General features: G+C 35.9%; 1 long non-coding RNA gene across 1 annotated transcript; it reads left to right on the top strand.

The window, feature by feature from the left end:
- The first annotated feature begins 739 nt into the window (after positions 1-739).
- On the top strand, positions 740-16,056 carry LOC119255842 (uncharacterized). The gene is made up of 5 exons (XR_005127556.2): positions 740-758; positions 3,683-3,833; positions 14,820-14,938; positions 15,094-15,216; positions 15,496-16,056. It is a non-coding gene; the product is annotated as an uncharacterized LOC119255842 (long non-coding RNA).
- The last annotated feature ends 508 nt before the right edge of the window (positions 16,057-16,564 follow it).

Here is a 16,564-nt window from a genome sequence, read left to right as displayed (position 1 = left end):
GACACGCTATGGGGGGAAGGGGGGAAAGGAGGGATTGAGGTCAAAATAAGGGGGTTGCAATTGTATGGGGAATATAAAAATAAAAAACTATATCATATAACAAACAGCATCTAACTTTATTAACATTTCCCTTACCATTTCTATTTATATTTCCATTTATTTAATGCTAATATACATGTAGATATATTATGTTCATATAAAATATGTCATATTGTATCTTATTGCACAAATGCAATCCTTAATTAGTTTTCTTTTAATAACAATCATGAAAGGTTTTCTAAATCACCACATCTCATTGTTATAGTTGTTACCAAGTATCTTATTCAACCAGTCTCCTACTGAAGAACATTGGAGTTTCTAATTTTGCTGACATAGACAATGCAGTAATAGTTAACCTTCATATATTTTCCCATTAATTTGCAAGTACATCTTTGAAGTAAATTCCTAGCCTGAAGTTTTTGAATCAAGAAATTGTGTGTATTTTAAATAATTTGGAGAAGTAATGCCCCCCAAAATTTGCACTGATTTACATGTCCACCAACATGTATATGTTTATTTCCCTATTGCTAACTTTACCTAAGTCCTAGCAACTTTTTTTCAACTTATTAAGGTATAGTTGGTAGATAAATTTGTAAGATATTGAATGGACTTCTCTCATTTCCTCTTCCTTTTATGATGCTATCCCTTCCCCTGAAGCACAGTGCAGAATACTTAGCCAATTTCATATGAAAATGGTTATGAATCAACAGAAAATACATGTAAGTATTTATCAAAATATTTTCCTGTTCAACACCAATGGCAACATTCTGGGGTATTTTTCCAACTAAGAGGTAATATGAATCAAATGTTAAAATGATTTTCAATGTTTTTAAATTTTAAGCAATCATTATTGCCATTAGAGGTTTTATCCAACTCTGCCCTTCAAAGTCATTTAAGTAGGAATCTTTATCTCTTCTTTTATTACTCTCAAACTCATTGGGAGGTTGCATTAGCTCTCTATAGAAAATTTATAGCTTTGTAATTCTAACAATAACCTCTTTAAAAGGCATGGTATCTTAATCATCTCCATACCTCCCTCCTATGACCATGTCGCATACAAGTAATACTTAGAAATGCCTGGAAAGTATCTAGTGCACTGAATAAAGATGATGGTGGTGACTTATTATTCTTTCCTTAATTTTAGCTTATTTCCTTCGAAAGCATCTATAATTCCTTGCAGAGTTTCATTTCAATTTGAAACAACATTTACTGTTGACAAGCCATATAAGCAAGTCACTAGCATTCAGATACATTTATACAAACATCTTTTTTCAGTAGCTTTGCATTAATTACAAAATACCAATCAGTATCATTATTTTAAAAAGAAAAGGAAAATAAAAATGAAAAAAAAAATCTACAAGTAAATTTAGCTCACCCAGAAGACAGGAAATGATGAAACCACTTTTCACTATGGGTACTCCATTTTCACTGAGAAAAAACTTGATTCAGACACACTGACAGGCTAAAAGCTGCCTTGGCCAAGGAGGAGAAACTTAGTGCCTAGTAATCAAAGTGGAGGACTTCTAAAATAAGGAGTCTAGGTAGTGTTTCATCTAGGGAAGGCACAAAGCCCTACTGTACTAAGGTTGAAGCAATTACTGAAATGTCAGGGTTGCACAGCAAAGAGAAGCTACAAAGAATCTTATGGCAGATGACAGGCTTTTTTTATTTTTTTATAGCATTCACTTTACAAATGTTTTCAGTAAACGTGTGCTTCAGAGGTAGTTAGTTCAGAAATCTGCAGGATAGATAGCGTCAGGAATGAAAGACATGAGCAATTGAGAAATTGAAAGAAGCTTCTCTTGGATGTTAATGCTTTGCTGGAACTGACATTTTGGAGCTACAGAAAGTAATTTAATACCAAACATGAAGCACCAAAGATGTTTTTTTTCCTTTGAGAAAGCTAACAGGGTGGTGTGGGGAGGACAAAGAGGAGAAACCTGAGGCATTGGTGCTCTTTGGCCAATAGAACATATTCCAGGGGAAATTTTTGGAGCCTCTCAAAATTGAATTAGAGGAATACCAACCTTATACACAGGTTTTCAGAATATATGCACAACTAGTATAATGAATAAAACTGAAGCAATCCTTTCCCTTTTTGCAACGATTTTTGAAAATTTCTGGTTACAAAATAGAAAAGTATTTTATTCTCAATCACTCCCTTAAAGCACACATCACAGGTAATATCAGCTTTCATTTTTTGTTTTTTGCTTGATTCCCACAATGATATTCATAACAATGTCAAAATCTGTGCTAAATAAAAGATTACTTGTATAGGCAGAATAGATTCCCCTTATTTGAATATTAAGAGTTGTACTAAAATTTTCTTTCTCTTTTTTTCACATTCCTTCACTTATACTGTCAATCAGGGGACCATCTCATTTAAGTTATGATATTCTAATTCATTATGAAAAAAATTTTAAATAGATAAATCCTAGTGATTTTCTAAAGGTATGAGCAGACATTTGATTTAAAAAGGACAGAAGAGACCCTCAAATCGTAGAGAAGTATATTTAGTAAAGATTTTTTTTTAAAGATTTATTTATTTATTTATACAAGCACTGGAAGCGCAGGAGGGTGAGAGAATTCACCAGAGCCAGAGCGAGGATCAGAGCAGGCAGAAGGACCGAAGTACACTGCTGAGGGGAGCAGTGGGCGGCAGGAGAGGTCTGCCCGCCATGTGGGACCCTCCTCCAGTGGCCGGGTCGCAGCTGGGGATCGAACCGGTGCTGAAGAGGCTGCGGGCAGCTTCGCAACCCAGCGCTCAACCACTGCGCCACCGGGGAGGCCCAGTAAAGATAATTTCTGAGAATAGTACAAGACTTAGTTATTCAATATTAGTCACTGTGTTATGATGTGTTGAGAAAGACTATGGAGATATGATATAATTATTGGTCTTAAAAAGAAAAGTGTATAACTTTTGAATATTGCCAAGGCAGCACACAATTAAATATAAGAAGTTTAAAAGAAATGTAGTACATGATGCCCTTAAACTTGGAAATTATATATTTTGATCCAGTGTAAGCTCTTGTTTAGGAAAAGAACGTCGAAAATTTATAAGAAAATGGTAAGTTATTGTTAGTAATTGAATACTTTCTGAGATAATGAGTGCCTCCCTTTTAATAAGTTGGAATTTTGTCCATAATAGAAATCTGAAAACTCAGTACAATTTATCAATGAATGAGGAGTATGGGGTTACTATGCAACCTCCTTATCAATTCTGATAATATGTTGAAAAACTAAACATAAAAATTATTATAGTAAATAAATCAATACTTAATAAAATATTACATTCTATGTCAATATTTGACTTGATTTTGCTTCTAGCAATGTATTATATCCAAATTAATGTCCTAAGTAGGTTTTAAAAAGTGAAAGTATAGTGATTTATCATTAGAACTCTTCATGACATTATTTTAGTATTATTTGTTCCAAAAAGCACAGAAACTTCTGTTGCTGCTGTATCTATTTACTATTTTACTGTATCTATTTTACTATTTATCCTTCTCTATTTACTAATAAAAAAGAAGAAAAAATTGCTTTGCATCTTATTTGAGTCAATATTTCCCTCTGTAAAAATCTTTGATCTAATTAATTCTACTCTGTAACAATGGTACATGATTCAGATATTTTCTTCATTCAGAGAATGTGCTTGGACATTTGCAGAATTTAATCAGAAGAACAGTATCATAAATTATTTTTATTTCTTGGTAAATTTTAACATGGAAAAGTTTACCGAACAACAACAACAACAACAAAGAAAGAAAGTTTCCTGTCAAAGGGATCATGGAAAGGTATGTGTAGATTTTCTACCTTTATAAATGATTTGCCAAATCAGCTAAATTTTGTATTCTTCTGAAAAGCACTTAAAGCTCCCTTTATGTAAAACAAAATCAACTCTGTGTCTTATCTTCTTTTTTTATTTATACTGTAATAACCTCTTCTATAAATATTTTTCTGATTGTGATATAATTTGTAGTTCAAGAAATTTTGGAAAAAGGAAAAAGATAGAGACTAGCTATGGCCCACTATACAGTGAAGTCCACTTAACAAGATTTGTCATTTTATATTTCAGAATTTTTCTTGAATTTTTCAAAATAGCATTTTTATGACTTATTAATTAACACATGGATTATTAGATTTATTGTAATTAGTTTTTAATCATTAGAAAGTATATACATAATTTAAAGAATATAAATATACATTAGTTTATATAATATAATATTCATCAGTATGTATTTTAACTACCTTTCTATGATAGTTTGTTAAAAACTAAATTCTACCCTATTAACAATGTATAACTAAGTAAATTAATCATAATTTGATTATATTGGTTAATATCAATAATGAATGAATGAATGAATGTATATTTTGGTGTTCCAGACTCTGGGTGTCCTAAATTGCTTTAATATTTAGGTATGGATTAACATGGTGGAATCCATTTACCATGAATACTAAGTTGGATTTATAAGAGTTAAGAATAGGATCAAATTTACTATTTGGATTTTATATGGCTTGGTATTAGAATGTACTTTTAGATTATCTTTTTTTTTTATGTATGTGTGTGAGTATGTGTGTGAGTTCACATTACCTTTTGGGATAGGGCAAGGCTTAAGATTAGTGGAAAGAGACAAATCATAAACAAATAGTTATTAAACTATGAGCAAATATGCCTTGAAGTCTTCTCCAAACACTACTTTTTCTTTTGAGGTTTGCTATGAGATCTTATATTAGATGCCACTTAAGTTTAAATGCAAATACACTAAAATAAAAAACTCATTGAGCTACATTATTCACATTAAAGTGACAAATAACTGATTTATTATCCAATGATGTAACAAGAACAGGTTGATAGTGATATGAATATTTAATGGAGGAAAGGTAAAAGGGCCTATAAAAATAAAAGTATAAAAGTACTTGAAAAAAATAAAAGGATAGGAGAAATAAAACCCAGGGCACTGAAACATACTATTTACCGTCTTGTTGAGGAAGGATACTGATCCAAAATCTAAGGGCTAATCAATTGTGAGTGCCTTGGGGAAGGAAATTCTATGGGGACTCAATCTAAAGGGGTGGGGGGGAAACAAATATTGTCTAAAATTTTTTTTTAAATGATAAATGTTAAAATAAAAATTAAAAAAAAAACACAAAAAAACAAAGTGGTACAACTGGAAAGCAGGAAAGAATGTTGAAATACAAACAAAATGTTCTTTACAGTAACTGAAGACTCACTTGCCCAATATATATAGAAATTAAAGTTATTTGAAGCAAGTTTTGCTTGTATAGTCATTTTCTTTTAAGGGCACTTTCAATGTGAGATTTAAAAGCAAAATCAAGCTTAAATAAGTTAAACAGATAAGAGATGAGTTATTGGTTGTATTAAATTCTACTGCAAGAAGAAAAAAAATAAACTGAACTCTAGGTTTGACCTTATGAAACAATCTTTGCAACCAAGTGTTTTGACTTTAAAAGATTCATTTAAAGAAAAGTGGAACATGCAAACACTTAAATTAATATATCTATTATACACTTTATAAATATGTTTTGTTTGTCACCAAAACTTTTATTTTGGTCTAAATAAGGCAAAGTATTTATTTTGATATTTTATTATTTTGATACATAAATATCTGTGTCTTTTTCTACAAAAGACACAAAATTGATCCTAGTAAATTATTCATGTATGTGACCTTATTTGTAGGATTACCTTCTGAAACTATTTTACACTTCAGACCTAAATGCTGTTTAGTAGAAAACAAATTGCTTCTTAGACTGAAGATGTTTGTAGGAACTTTCTTTTCCAACAGTCTTGTTTAAGGGATATTTCTGTTGGAAATGTGACAGCTAATGACAGGAAGTAACTTGTTGCAAAATAAATATGGTATAAACATTAATCAGGGATAATCACTTAAGGCTACAGAAAGTGTCCATTACTTTATGCTCTGTTACAAAGGATAAGTGAGAAATGATGATCTGGGGACTTATTGTACTTATATTTTGGAGGATACTAATAAATACCTTGTCAGGAGATATTTTTAAAATAACCAACCATAATAAATGTAGTCTAGATCAAGAAATAAAGTTTGAATATTTACCAAATCTAAATTGTTAGCTATACAGATTAGATGCTCTAGGAAAAACTGACAAGCCCATTTCTCAGGAAAATTATACAAATGCAGGTTTACAATTTCCCTCTAAAAAACAGCTTGAAATGAAAATAAAATACAGCAGTAACACTAAAACCAGAAAATGGTTCTACTTCATATTATAAAATGGAAACAACATAAGCTAGTTGAATTGCAATTTGGACCCTTTACTTACCAAGAAAGATGTATTGAGCACCTATCATGTTATTGGAGAATTGGTGGGTGAGAAAGACTGAGGAATGAAGGAAATAAACAAATTTTATGCAACCTGTTATGCAAAAGACAGATTTAAAAACTCTAGGTATCTGAATAAAATTATATATAACATCTCTTAAAGAAAAATTTCACAAAGAGAATGCAAACGGATCCAACCACTATGGAACACTGTATGGAGTACCATCAAAATACTAAAAATGGATCTACCATATGACCCAGCAATTCCACTCCTAGGAATCTACCCAATAGCACAAAATCAGTAATTCTAAAGGAAACCAGTACTATTTACAATAGTTTAGATATGGAAACAATCTAAATACCCAAAAACAGATGAATGGATCAAGATGTGGTATATATACACAATGGAATACTATTCAGCAATCAAAAAGATAAACTCATGTTATTTGCAGCAACATGGATGGAACTGGAAAGGATTAGGCTCAGTGAAATAAGTCAGAAGGAAAAAGAAAAATACCAAATGGTTTTACGTATAGGAGGAATATAGGAGACCTGAACAAAGGGTTAGGAAAAAGACAAAACTTGCAGGAAAACTATAGATCTGAGACAAGAGATGGGGAGAGAAAGGGATTAAAACAGGGGAGGAAAGAGCACAAGGGACTATGGTGATGGTTCACAGGTGAGGTAGTAATGGGAGAAATCTGAGGGGAGAAATCAAATACTATACAAAAATGAAAATGATGTAAGAACTTCAAAAATCCTTTTGATTGGTTTAATAGTCTTTCAGATCTTGAATATCATTGCTCATTTACCACACTCTAATTTAGACAAGCAAGGTCAATTAAAGGAGTTCATCATGCATCCTACTTTAGGTTATTCTTATGTGCCTATAAAAAATGCATATTTACACAAAAACGTGATGGTACCTCCAAAAGAATACAAATTAAAAATGCTTGCTACATCTCATGCACTGCTATATTTCAGGCACAAAAACCACAGCACCTACATGAGGGGGAAAAAAAAAAAAAGAAAAATCTCACAAAGAGCAGATCAAAAAAGTAAAGATGTGGAAAATAGTAGACAATAGCTGATAAACATAATGAAAGGCAAAGTAGATTAACATATTGATAATTTCTATGACTGGTGAAGAAATGTGAAACTAAAAAAATATTTAGATGTAAGATTCAAGATAATTTTTCTGGATAACTAAAGATTGAAATGCCTCATTACAACCCAGAAAACTGATGAAATATGATACTGAAACATTTACTGATGTTTAGTAAATTTCAAAATCCAAAGAAACCAAAACCTTAAGAAACCAAGACAGAGATAGCTACATGCATAAGAAAATATATAGGATATTTGCAGGCTTCTGTTCATCAATATTAAGTGACAGAATATAATGGAGGTGGGCTTTTGCTTCTACCCTGGTTAAGGTCCCACTCTCTAATCTTTTAGTTTAAGTGCTGGCAAAGAAGACTAAAATTCTGTAGAAAATCCTGTTCTGGGGTAAATGAATTGATCAGGCTTTTATGTCATTGGCCTCTGTGGCTTACACCCTGCTGCCTTGATCTTGTTAATGTAGAGGGCATATTGGGTGATTGTGGATGCCTAGAGAGCAGGGATAAAAAAAACTACAGGAGAGGGCCTCCCCGGTGGCGCAGCGGTTGAGCACTGGGTTGCGAAGCTGCCTGCAGCCTCTGCAGCGCCAGTTCGATCCCCGGCCACCAGGTGAGGGTCCCACGTGGCGCGCAGACCTCTCCTGCCACCCGCTGCCTCCTCAGCAGTGTATTTCATCACTCTGCCTGTTCTGTTCCCTGCTCTGGCTCTGGTGAATTCTCTCACCCCCCCTCACTTCTGACTGTACCCAGTGCTTGTATAAATAAATAAATAAATAAATAAATATCTTTTAAAAAAAAAGAAAAGAAAAGAACTACAGGAGAATGCTATGAGAGGATGAGCGGTGTGATTACAGAAGAGGTGAGACCATGACAGGACACCAGAGAGAGACCAGAGAAAAGAAAGCTCACAGATTGACATAGCTGTGGACTGGAGGGCTGGTTGTTGCTAGCCTCCTGCCCCCCTCACCACCACCCCCCAGACCCCTCTGCCTGCTCTGCACCTGGTCACCCTACTACAACTGGAGAGTAAAAGGGGAGATTTTGAAGAAGTAAGAAATAGAAAGAGGTTGTCCCAAATTCCATGCCGAAACTCTACTCGAGTGGCTTGCTGAAATAAATCATCCCTGTCTAAACCATTCACAATGTAGCTCAACTGAGATTTGAGCTGCCACTAAGAGATAGTGGTAACAATTAACTTCAATGAAAGAGCTGTGTGGCTATAATATTTATCTACGTTTACAATTACAGACTAGATTGTAAATATAATTTTAAAAACATGCACTAATATAAACATGAGAGCAATTAGAATAAAACAAAAGCTTGTTCATACCTACAAAATTGGAGGTGGCACAGATACAAAATAGGAAGCAATATAAATTAATTTTTAAATAATTCATAGAGGCAAGATTTTAGAAGCTGATGAATAAAAAAATGTTTAGCAATATGCAATGTTTTCAAATGAGTTACTAATAGAAGTGAAGAATACAACTTTTAAATTGCTGTGTTGTGGAAATGGGGGGGCACTATGACTTTCAAGAACACATGAATACTAATAATGCAAAAGATTGAAATAGAAAAGGGAGAGTCAGTAAGAGGAAAAACAGACCATATAAATTATGAAAATAGAAAGTACAAATACTTGTAGTAAAAATAAATACAGATATTCAAATCATATGCTAAAACCAAAGTTTTTTTGATGGTTAATAAACAAGCCCACCTAAATGATCTATATGAGAAAAAAGATTCAGAAAAAGATCTTTCAAATTAAAATATTAAAATGATATACTAGAGAAATACAAACCAACTCCAAAACAAGTCAGAGACAGAAGGATTTACATCGTCTAAAAATAAAATCAACATAAAAGCTATTAAATTGGACAATAATGATTAAGATGGTTTGGTATATTTATAAATGATATAATCCCCATGAACATATTGTGGTGAGAGAGAGGTCAAACAACCATGAAGGGACTCCAAGATGAGGGTGGAGGAGTGGAAGGGGGTAAAATAATTCACCAAAGACAGTATGGGAAGTAGAGAAAGCACCCTGCTAGAGAAATAGGGTGTGAGATGAGAATTCTGTACAGCGAGGGAAATTTGAAGTGCTTTTTATACTCTGAACTTGTGGGGTATCTAAGGTTTAGGACACAGGTCTGTGTTGGTTGCTATCTACTAAAGTGATTAGTCCCTGCATCTTTTACAATTTGTATTACCTTTAATAACCACAGGTGGGTGTCATGGCCCCGTTTCAATAACAATTATTTGCCTCCTCTGTGTGCCCAAGGTGTTTGCCCTGGCTCTCAGAGTGTCCTCAGTTTCCCTTAACTGTTCAAAGCTTCATAGCCTAGTCTGCAAGGCAAGGAAGAGACAGATTTAAACTCTATAAGCCCTAACACATATCACTTCTATTTTTTTTCTACAATAAATACGTAGCTCGTAATGGAAGCTAGACATTATTCTTAAACCTTTATGACTATTTGACACAAACAACAAGCCCATGAGGTAATTATAATTATTACCTCAATTTTAAAGATGAGGAAACTGGAGTTTAAATAAGAAAGTAAATCTGATTCCTATTGTATTCTCTTAAACACATGCAAAATTCTCATAGGTCTTCATGTGCTAAATCATTGATACATTTTGTTTTTTAAAAGTGAGTAGATTAACATAAAAAAGAAGAAATCTGAATGTCATAATAACATGAAATCACATAGATATTTATTAATTTTATAAAGAAACAGAAAATCTTTGTTATCAGCTCACATTGGGAATGTCAAGAAAACTGTTGCTATGCTAAGCCGCTGTAGGGGCAGGATGGCAGAGAGCAGGGTATCTATGATCCAAGCAGACCTAGCAAAGGAGAGTCCTGGAGCCCTCAGTGGCTTTCTCAAGCTTTTTTTTTTTTTTTGAGCTTTACATGTATTGCAGCAACCAGGTACACGGCAGGCAAGGGTGCCTACCTGCCTCCTGGCCCCTGGCAGTTCTTCACTCTGGCCTGTCTCTCTCACTCCTAGCTTTCTCTTGGTGACTATCTCAATACTCCTCCCATGACCCACAGAAGTAAACAAGTCAGCTTACAACAATGTAAGAACTGCAGGTGCCCCATTAGGCAGGGCAATCCTAATGGTGGGAAGGCAGAAAAGCCTGAAAGCCATTTACCCTACAGCCGCCAAAAAAAGTAAAAATGTTAGCGGAATAGGGCTAGGTTCTACTTCCTGTTACAGCAGAAATTCAGTGGGCAGGAACAGGAAATGAATCTACAAGCACTTTTCTAGATTCCTGCTATGAGTGAGACCATCCGGTATTTTTCTTTTTCTTTCTGGCTTATTTCGCTGAGCATGATCCCTTCCAGTGCCATCCATGTTGCTGCAAATTGCATGTGTTTATCTTTTTTGATTGCTGAGTAATATTTCATGGTGTATATGTACCACATCTTCTTGATCCTGTCATCTATTTTTGGGCATTTGGGTTGTTTCCAAAGCTTAGCACTGTAAATAGTGCTGCTATAAACATAGGGGTGCAGGTGCTCTTTGGAATTGATGTTTCTGTGTCCTTTGGGTAAATACCTAGGAGTGGAATTGCTGGATTATATGGGAGCTCCATCTTTAGTAGGTTGAGGAATCTCCACACAGCTTTCCATAGAGGTTGGACCAGTTTGCACTCCACCAGCAGTGCAGGAGAGTTCCTTTTTCTCTACAACCTCGCCAACATTTGTTGTTGCTAGTTTTTTTTAATATGTGCCATTCTCACTGGTGTGAGAAGGTATCTCAGTGTGGTTTTGATTTGCAGTTCCCTGATTGCAAGTGATGTTGAACATTTTTTCATATGCCTGTGTAAAGGCAGGACAGGACACAGGGCAGGTTTTCTGATCTCATGCAGACCGGGTAAAGGAGAAGTCAGAGTCCTCAGTAGTTTTGCAGGTTTTTTATTTGGGGTTCACCAGGCATATGGCAGGCAGGGGTGCTGGCTGGGGGGCTGGGAGGCTGGCAGGCCTCCCAGCCCCCAGCAAATCTTCACTCTATCTGGGCTCTCTAGCGTTCGTTCTGTTACTTCTCGGCTTCTCTTTCGGTTTTGGCTTCTGCTGCTGCTGCTACTGGTGCTGCTGGCGTCCCCCCATGATGCCGCCCTTAAAAGCACAGTCTTAACTCAGCTGAATCCCATCTACCTATGCCCACACCCTATTCCAGGTGCCCGCCATCAGGCATGCATTCAGGACAAGGATCCATCATCTATCCTGATGGCGGAAGGGCAGAAAAGCCTGACATTTTCTTTACCCTACAGCCTGTTGGCCATTTGCATTTCCTCTTCAGAGAAGTTTCTTTTTAGCTCTTCTGCCCATTTTTTGACTGGATTATTTTCTTTGTTTTTGTTGAGTCTCATCAGCTCTTTGTAGATTTTTGTGATCAGTCCTTTATCATTAGTGTTGGGTGCAAAAATGTTCTCCCAGTCGGTGGGGTTTCTCTTTGTTTTTGTTATTGTCTCTTTTGCTGTGCAGAAGCTCTTTAATTTGATGTAGTCCCAGCTGTTTATCTTTGTCAATGGCCAACTCTTTAAAAGGCAGTTATTTTGTGTGTCACTCTGTAAAATTCTATGTATGTGACAACTTAATACTTTTGATGCATGAGGACTTGGGGAAAAAAGTCTTTTCTCACTGCTGAACAACAAACTAAAACCATTTTTAAAAAAACACAATAAGCTCTAGAGGAAAAATTCAAGTTCTTTTAAAAATTCCATTAAGCCAGACATGCTCTCAAAAATATAAACAGGTAGGGCATGCCTATGGATATTAATTAAATCCTATGAAAACAAAAATTCAGAAATGAAGTTCCAAATATGATTCAGAACACACTAAGTAACCCCTGCATCTGTGTGTCCCATGCTTTGTTCTTCAGGTAATATCATGCAATAGTTCTGTCCCTTTGCCAAGCAACTAGGGAGCTACAGGTACTGATGGAGACTTCATGGTTCAAGGTCATGTTGCCAAGTACTCAGGGAGGCACAAGAGAAAAGACAGATTTATATTATTATTATGGCTTTCCAGTAATTTATCATCTAAGATTTAAAGGTTGTATTTTTAATTAAAAACAGAATGTCAATAAAACTAAAAAACAAAACAAAAAATGTATGGCCCTGAATGCTTAACTCTGATGTTAACTTGATCATGATTTCTGACCCCAAAAGCAGCAAGGAACACAATTATATCCAAAGTCACATTTCTAGAGAGAAATGCATGCACCAAAATCCCCATGATGTTCCCAGAGAGAAAAATAGCCCAAGTTACTGAGCAGGAGTCACCCATTTTATATCAACCACAACTAGCCTGCCTTTGGGATATCACTACATTTACATGACACTGACCTGCAGTTTTAGCAGGTAGCTGCTGGAGTGCACAAATTTATTCAGAGCACTTGTTTATGTCCCTTTAGATTCCACTCCAACCTCATTTGTTACTCTAGATTCAGGAGCTCAGATTCGGTGCAGCTGTTTTATAAGTCAATAGGTCAACTACAATTTAGATGACTGTCTTTGCTTTCCCACTATCTGCTATGATTTTACTGGTGGAGAGTATCACTAATGGTTCTCACAGGAGAGAAAAGGGAAAAGAATTGTTTGTGTGAAGGCATACTAATTATAACATTATGAAAATGAAAACAAAACCTCTTCCTGGTAAATGTTTTTGTAGGGTAGAGGAGAATACCTTAAGTATAAAACAAACAACAAAAAAAGCAACAAACACCTGTTTGAGGCCCACATGGGGGCCATGAGAGACCAGCAAACTGATTGAGTTACCTGGAATGTGGTTTCTCACATACATGGCTTAAGATTATCACACTTACTGACTTAAACAACATTTACCTAAGCAATGAAAGAAACACCCATCATGTTTCTGAGCTATGCCAGAGTGCTTAGGACAATCAAGCAACTTGAGTGCTTTCCAAGAAAGAAGAAAGTATAGACATTGATGAAATGGAAAGAGATGGTTCTAAGATATATTTAGCATTCTGAAATAGAATGTTGTTTCATAGGGAGCAAATTTAGATATTTTAAACAGATGGTTTACTGGAAAGTCCACTGACCACTCCAAGTTCATATTCTTATGTTACTCAAAATGATTTAACTTTCATTAACTCTTATTCCACAAGTTTACCTGCTATGAAATGAGCACTTTGCCATTACATGCCCAGAGTAGCTTCCACTTTAGACCACCACATTATTTCCAGTAACCATTTGCTCAATAGCAGTTGTAAATGCCTTACACAGAGATGAAACTACTCTTAAGACTTAATAACACTCATTCTAAGTCTTCACTGAAAAGGGCTCAATTGCAAAGTTACTAGAATTAGCTCTTTTATAGAGAGCAGAAAACAGTTTCCTTGAAATGATGTTAAGCCCATTATGAAACATGGCAGCACAAATGTGCAAATACATATGAAGTCGGTACTGGATGTACAAAGTGATAATTAGGATAAAGAGGAGCTGCACCAAACTTATTACTGTTACTTAAAGAAAATCATTCTATAAATATTTATTGAAATGATATTCATTTTAATGAGCCATATTAGGAACCTTATATGAATAAATAAACACAGACCCTGCCCTCTTTTAGTTTACATGAATGTAGGGTAAAGAAAATATCAGGCTTTTCTGCCCTTCCGCCATCAGGATAGATGATGGATCCTTGTCCTGAATGCATGCCTGATGGCGGGCACCTGGAATAGGGTGTGGGCATAGGTAGATGGGATTCAGCTGAGTTAAGACTGTGCTTTTTAAGGGCGGCGTCACGGGGACGCCAGCAGCACCAGCAGTAGGAGCAGCAGCAGAACCTGAAGGAGAAGCCGAAGCAGAAGCAGAGAACGCTAGAGAGCCCAGATAGAGTGAAGACTTGCTGGGGGCTGGGAGGTCTGCCAGCCTCCCAGCCCCCCAGCCAGCACCCCTGCCTGCCATATGCCTGGTGAACCCCAAATAAAAACCCTGCAAAACTACTGAGGACTCTGACTCCTTTACCCGGTCTGCATGGGATCAGAAAACCTGCACTGTGTCCATTCCTGACCTTACAATGAACTAACCAACAGGCTAACTTCACAAGCTCAGTTTGCATAGTATAAATCATGTTAATAAACACAGGATGGAGAAAAATAATAGATTATCTACAACCCCATAATGTTTTTCCCCAAAAAATGTTAATACTTACAGAGCTTATTTGTTGTGCAAAGAAAGCAAAAATACTGTTATAAACTTGGTGTAACAGGTAGACACAGATAGCTGACTCACCAATCACAGCTATCCACACTACAAAGAAGTTTTACAGGAAAACCTAATAGTGCTTACATTTTTGTTCCAGTGAAGAGCCTCAGCTTGGAAGTGGGTTTCCAGGAGGAACTAAATGGTGGAAAGAGGAATATCACTAGAATTATTCTTTGGCTCGTTGAATGGGTGGATTTCCCGGGCTTTATATCACAGGTACTTTAAAAAAAAATCAAATTCATGATTAGCTGTCAAACCAATATTGAATCCTTGCTTTTTCGAAGTTTATTTGGATCCCAATCATCTTTTCCTCCATCATGTGTTCCTTTTTTCCTCTTTTTCACATTTTCTACCTTCTTCCCTCTTTGCAGCCTCATCATTTTCACCTTCACCAATAGTGCTTGTTTTGTATGATAGAAATGCTTTCACCTGCAATAACCAATGGCTTAATCAAAGAAGGATTCATTTTTCCTTGTGTAACAAGAAAGGTGAAGGTAAGGATTTAATATTGGTTCATTTCCTCCATGATTCAAAAACATGATATCTTTCCTATCTTCCACTAAGCCATTCCTATGTGTTAAATTTTTACCCATAGATTCATTGCCTCGATTGCAATATGGTTCTAACAACTCTAAGTCATATAACACCTTCAAAGGTGGAAAGAAAGGGTAGAGGAGTATCCGCAATTGTGAAAGAACTTTTCATCTCTATATACTTTTTTTTAGAAAAGAAAATTCCCACTGACAATTTTTCCTTTATGTTTTATTGACTAGTATTGCATCACAGACCTATCCCCAAGATGGAGACTGAATCAACTGTTCTTGAAATCCAGCCTCCTCCTCCAATCTGCTACCCAAAAAAGAATAAGGGTTTTGTTAGTAAAGAAAAGGGAATACTTGAATAAGCAACTGTAGTTTTTGAATATATGTTAATACCTATAGGCAAACTCTTCAATTGTATGGCTCTTTCTTAAATGAATATATTCTTGGTCATTTAACAGTAGAAATGTATGCACTTTGAATTATTTTCTCAGTGTAGGACATAGACTTGTACTCTCTTACTGATTAAGCCACTTGTAGGGTAAGGAAAAATGTCAGGCTTTTCTGCCCTCCCGCCATCAGGATAGATGATGGATCCTTGTGGTCCTGAATGCATGCCTGATAGCGGGCACCTGGAATAGGGTGTGGGCCTAGGTAGATGGGATTCACCTGGGCTAAGACTGCTTTTAAGGGCGGCATCACGGGGACGCCAGCAGCAGCAGAAGCTGAAAGAGAAGCTGAGAAAGAAGTAGCAGAAGCCAAGAGAGGCAGAGAACACCGGAGAGCCCAGATAGAGTGAAGACTTGCTGGGGGCTGGGAGGCCTGCCAGCCTCCCGGCCCCCCAGCACCCCTGCCTGCCATATGTCTGGTAAACCCCAATAAAAGACCTGCAAAAAACCGCTGAGGACTCTGACTCCTCCTTTATCCGGTCTGCATGGGATCAGAAAACCTGCACTGTGTCCTGTCCAGCCCCTCCACCACTGTACTCCTTTTCAGTTGGAAAAGTACTAAGGTAGAGATACAGTTATATTGCAACATAAAAACTGGCCTATCCAAAATTAAACCCATCTACTAATTAACCCTTTACAATAACCAACTGTGATAATTAGTCCCAAACAAAATTGCAACTCATAATGTTCCATTCATCTTCCTTTAATGAATGTATTAATATACACAGTCACATGTTCATATGACTTAGGCAAATGCTAGCTGACATGAATTTAAGCAAATTGTTCAAAACTACTTAATATGAAATTGAAAGATATTGTAATAAGTGGGTACTACTAACTCTCTCCATAATGTC

This window comes from Talpa occidentalis, unplaced genomic scaffold (assembly GCF_014898055.3).
Source record: "Talpa occidentalis isolate TD23 unplaced genomic scaffold, MPIMG_talOcc4v2.1 talOcc4.3, whole genome shotgun sequence".
Taxonomy (NCBI): Eukaryota; Metazoa; Chordata; class Mammalia; order Eulipotyphla; family Talpidae; genus Talpa; species Talpa occidentalis.
The sequence above is the reverse complement of the archived record's forward strand: the minus strand, read 5'-3'. Positions and strand labels throughout refer to the sequence as shown.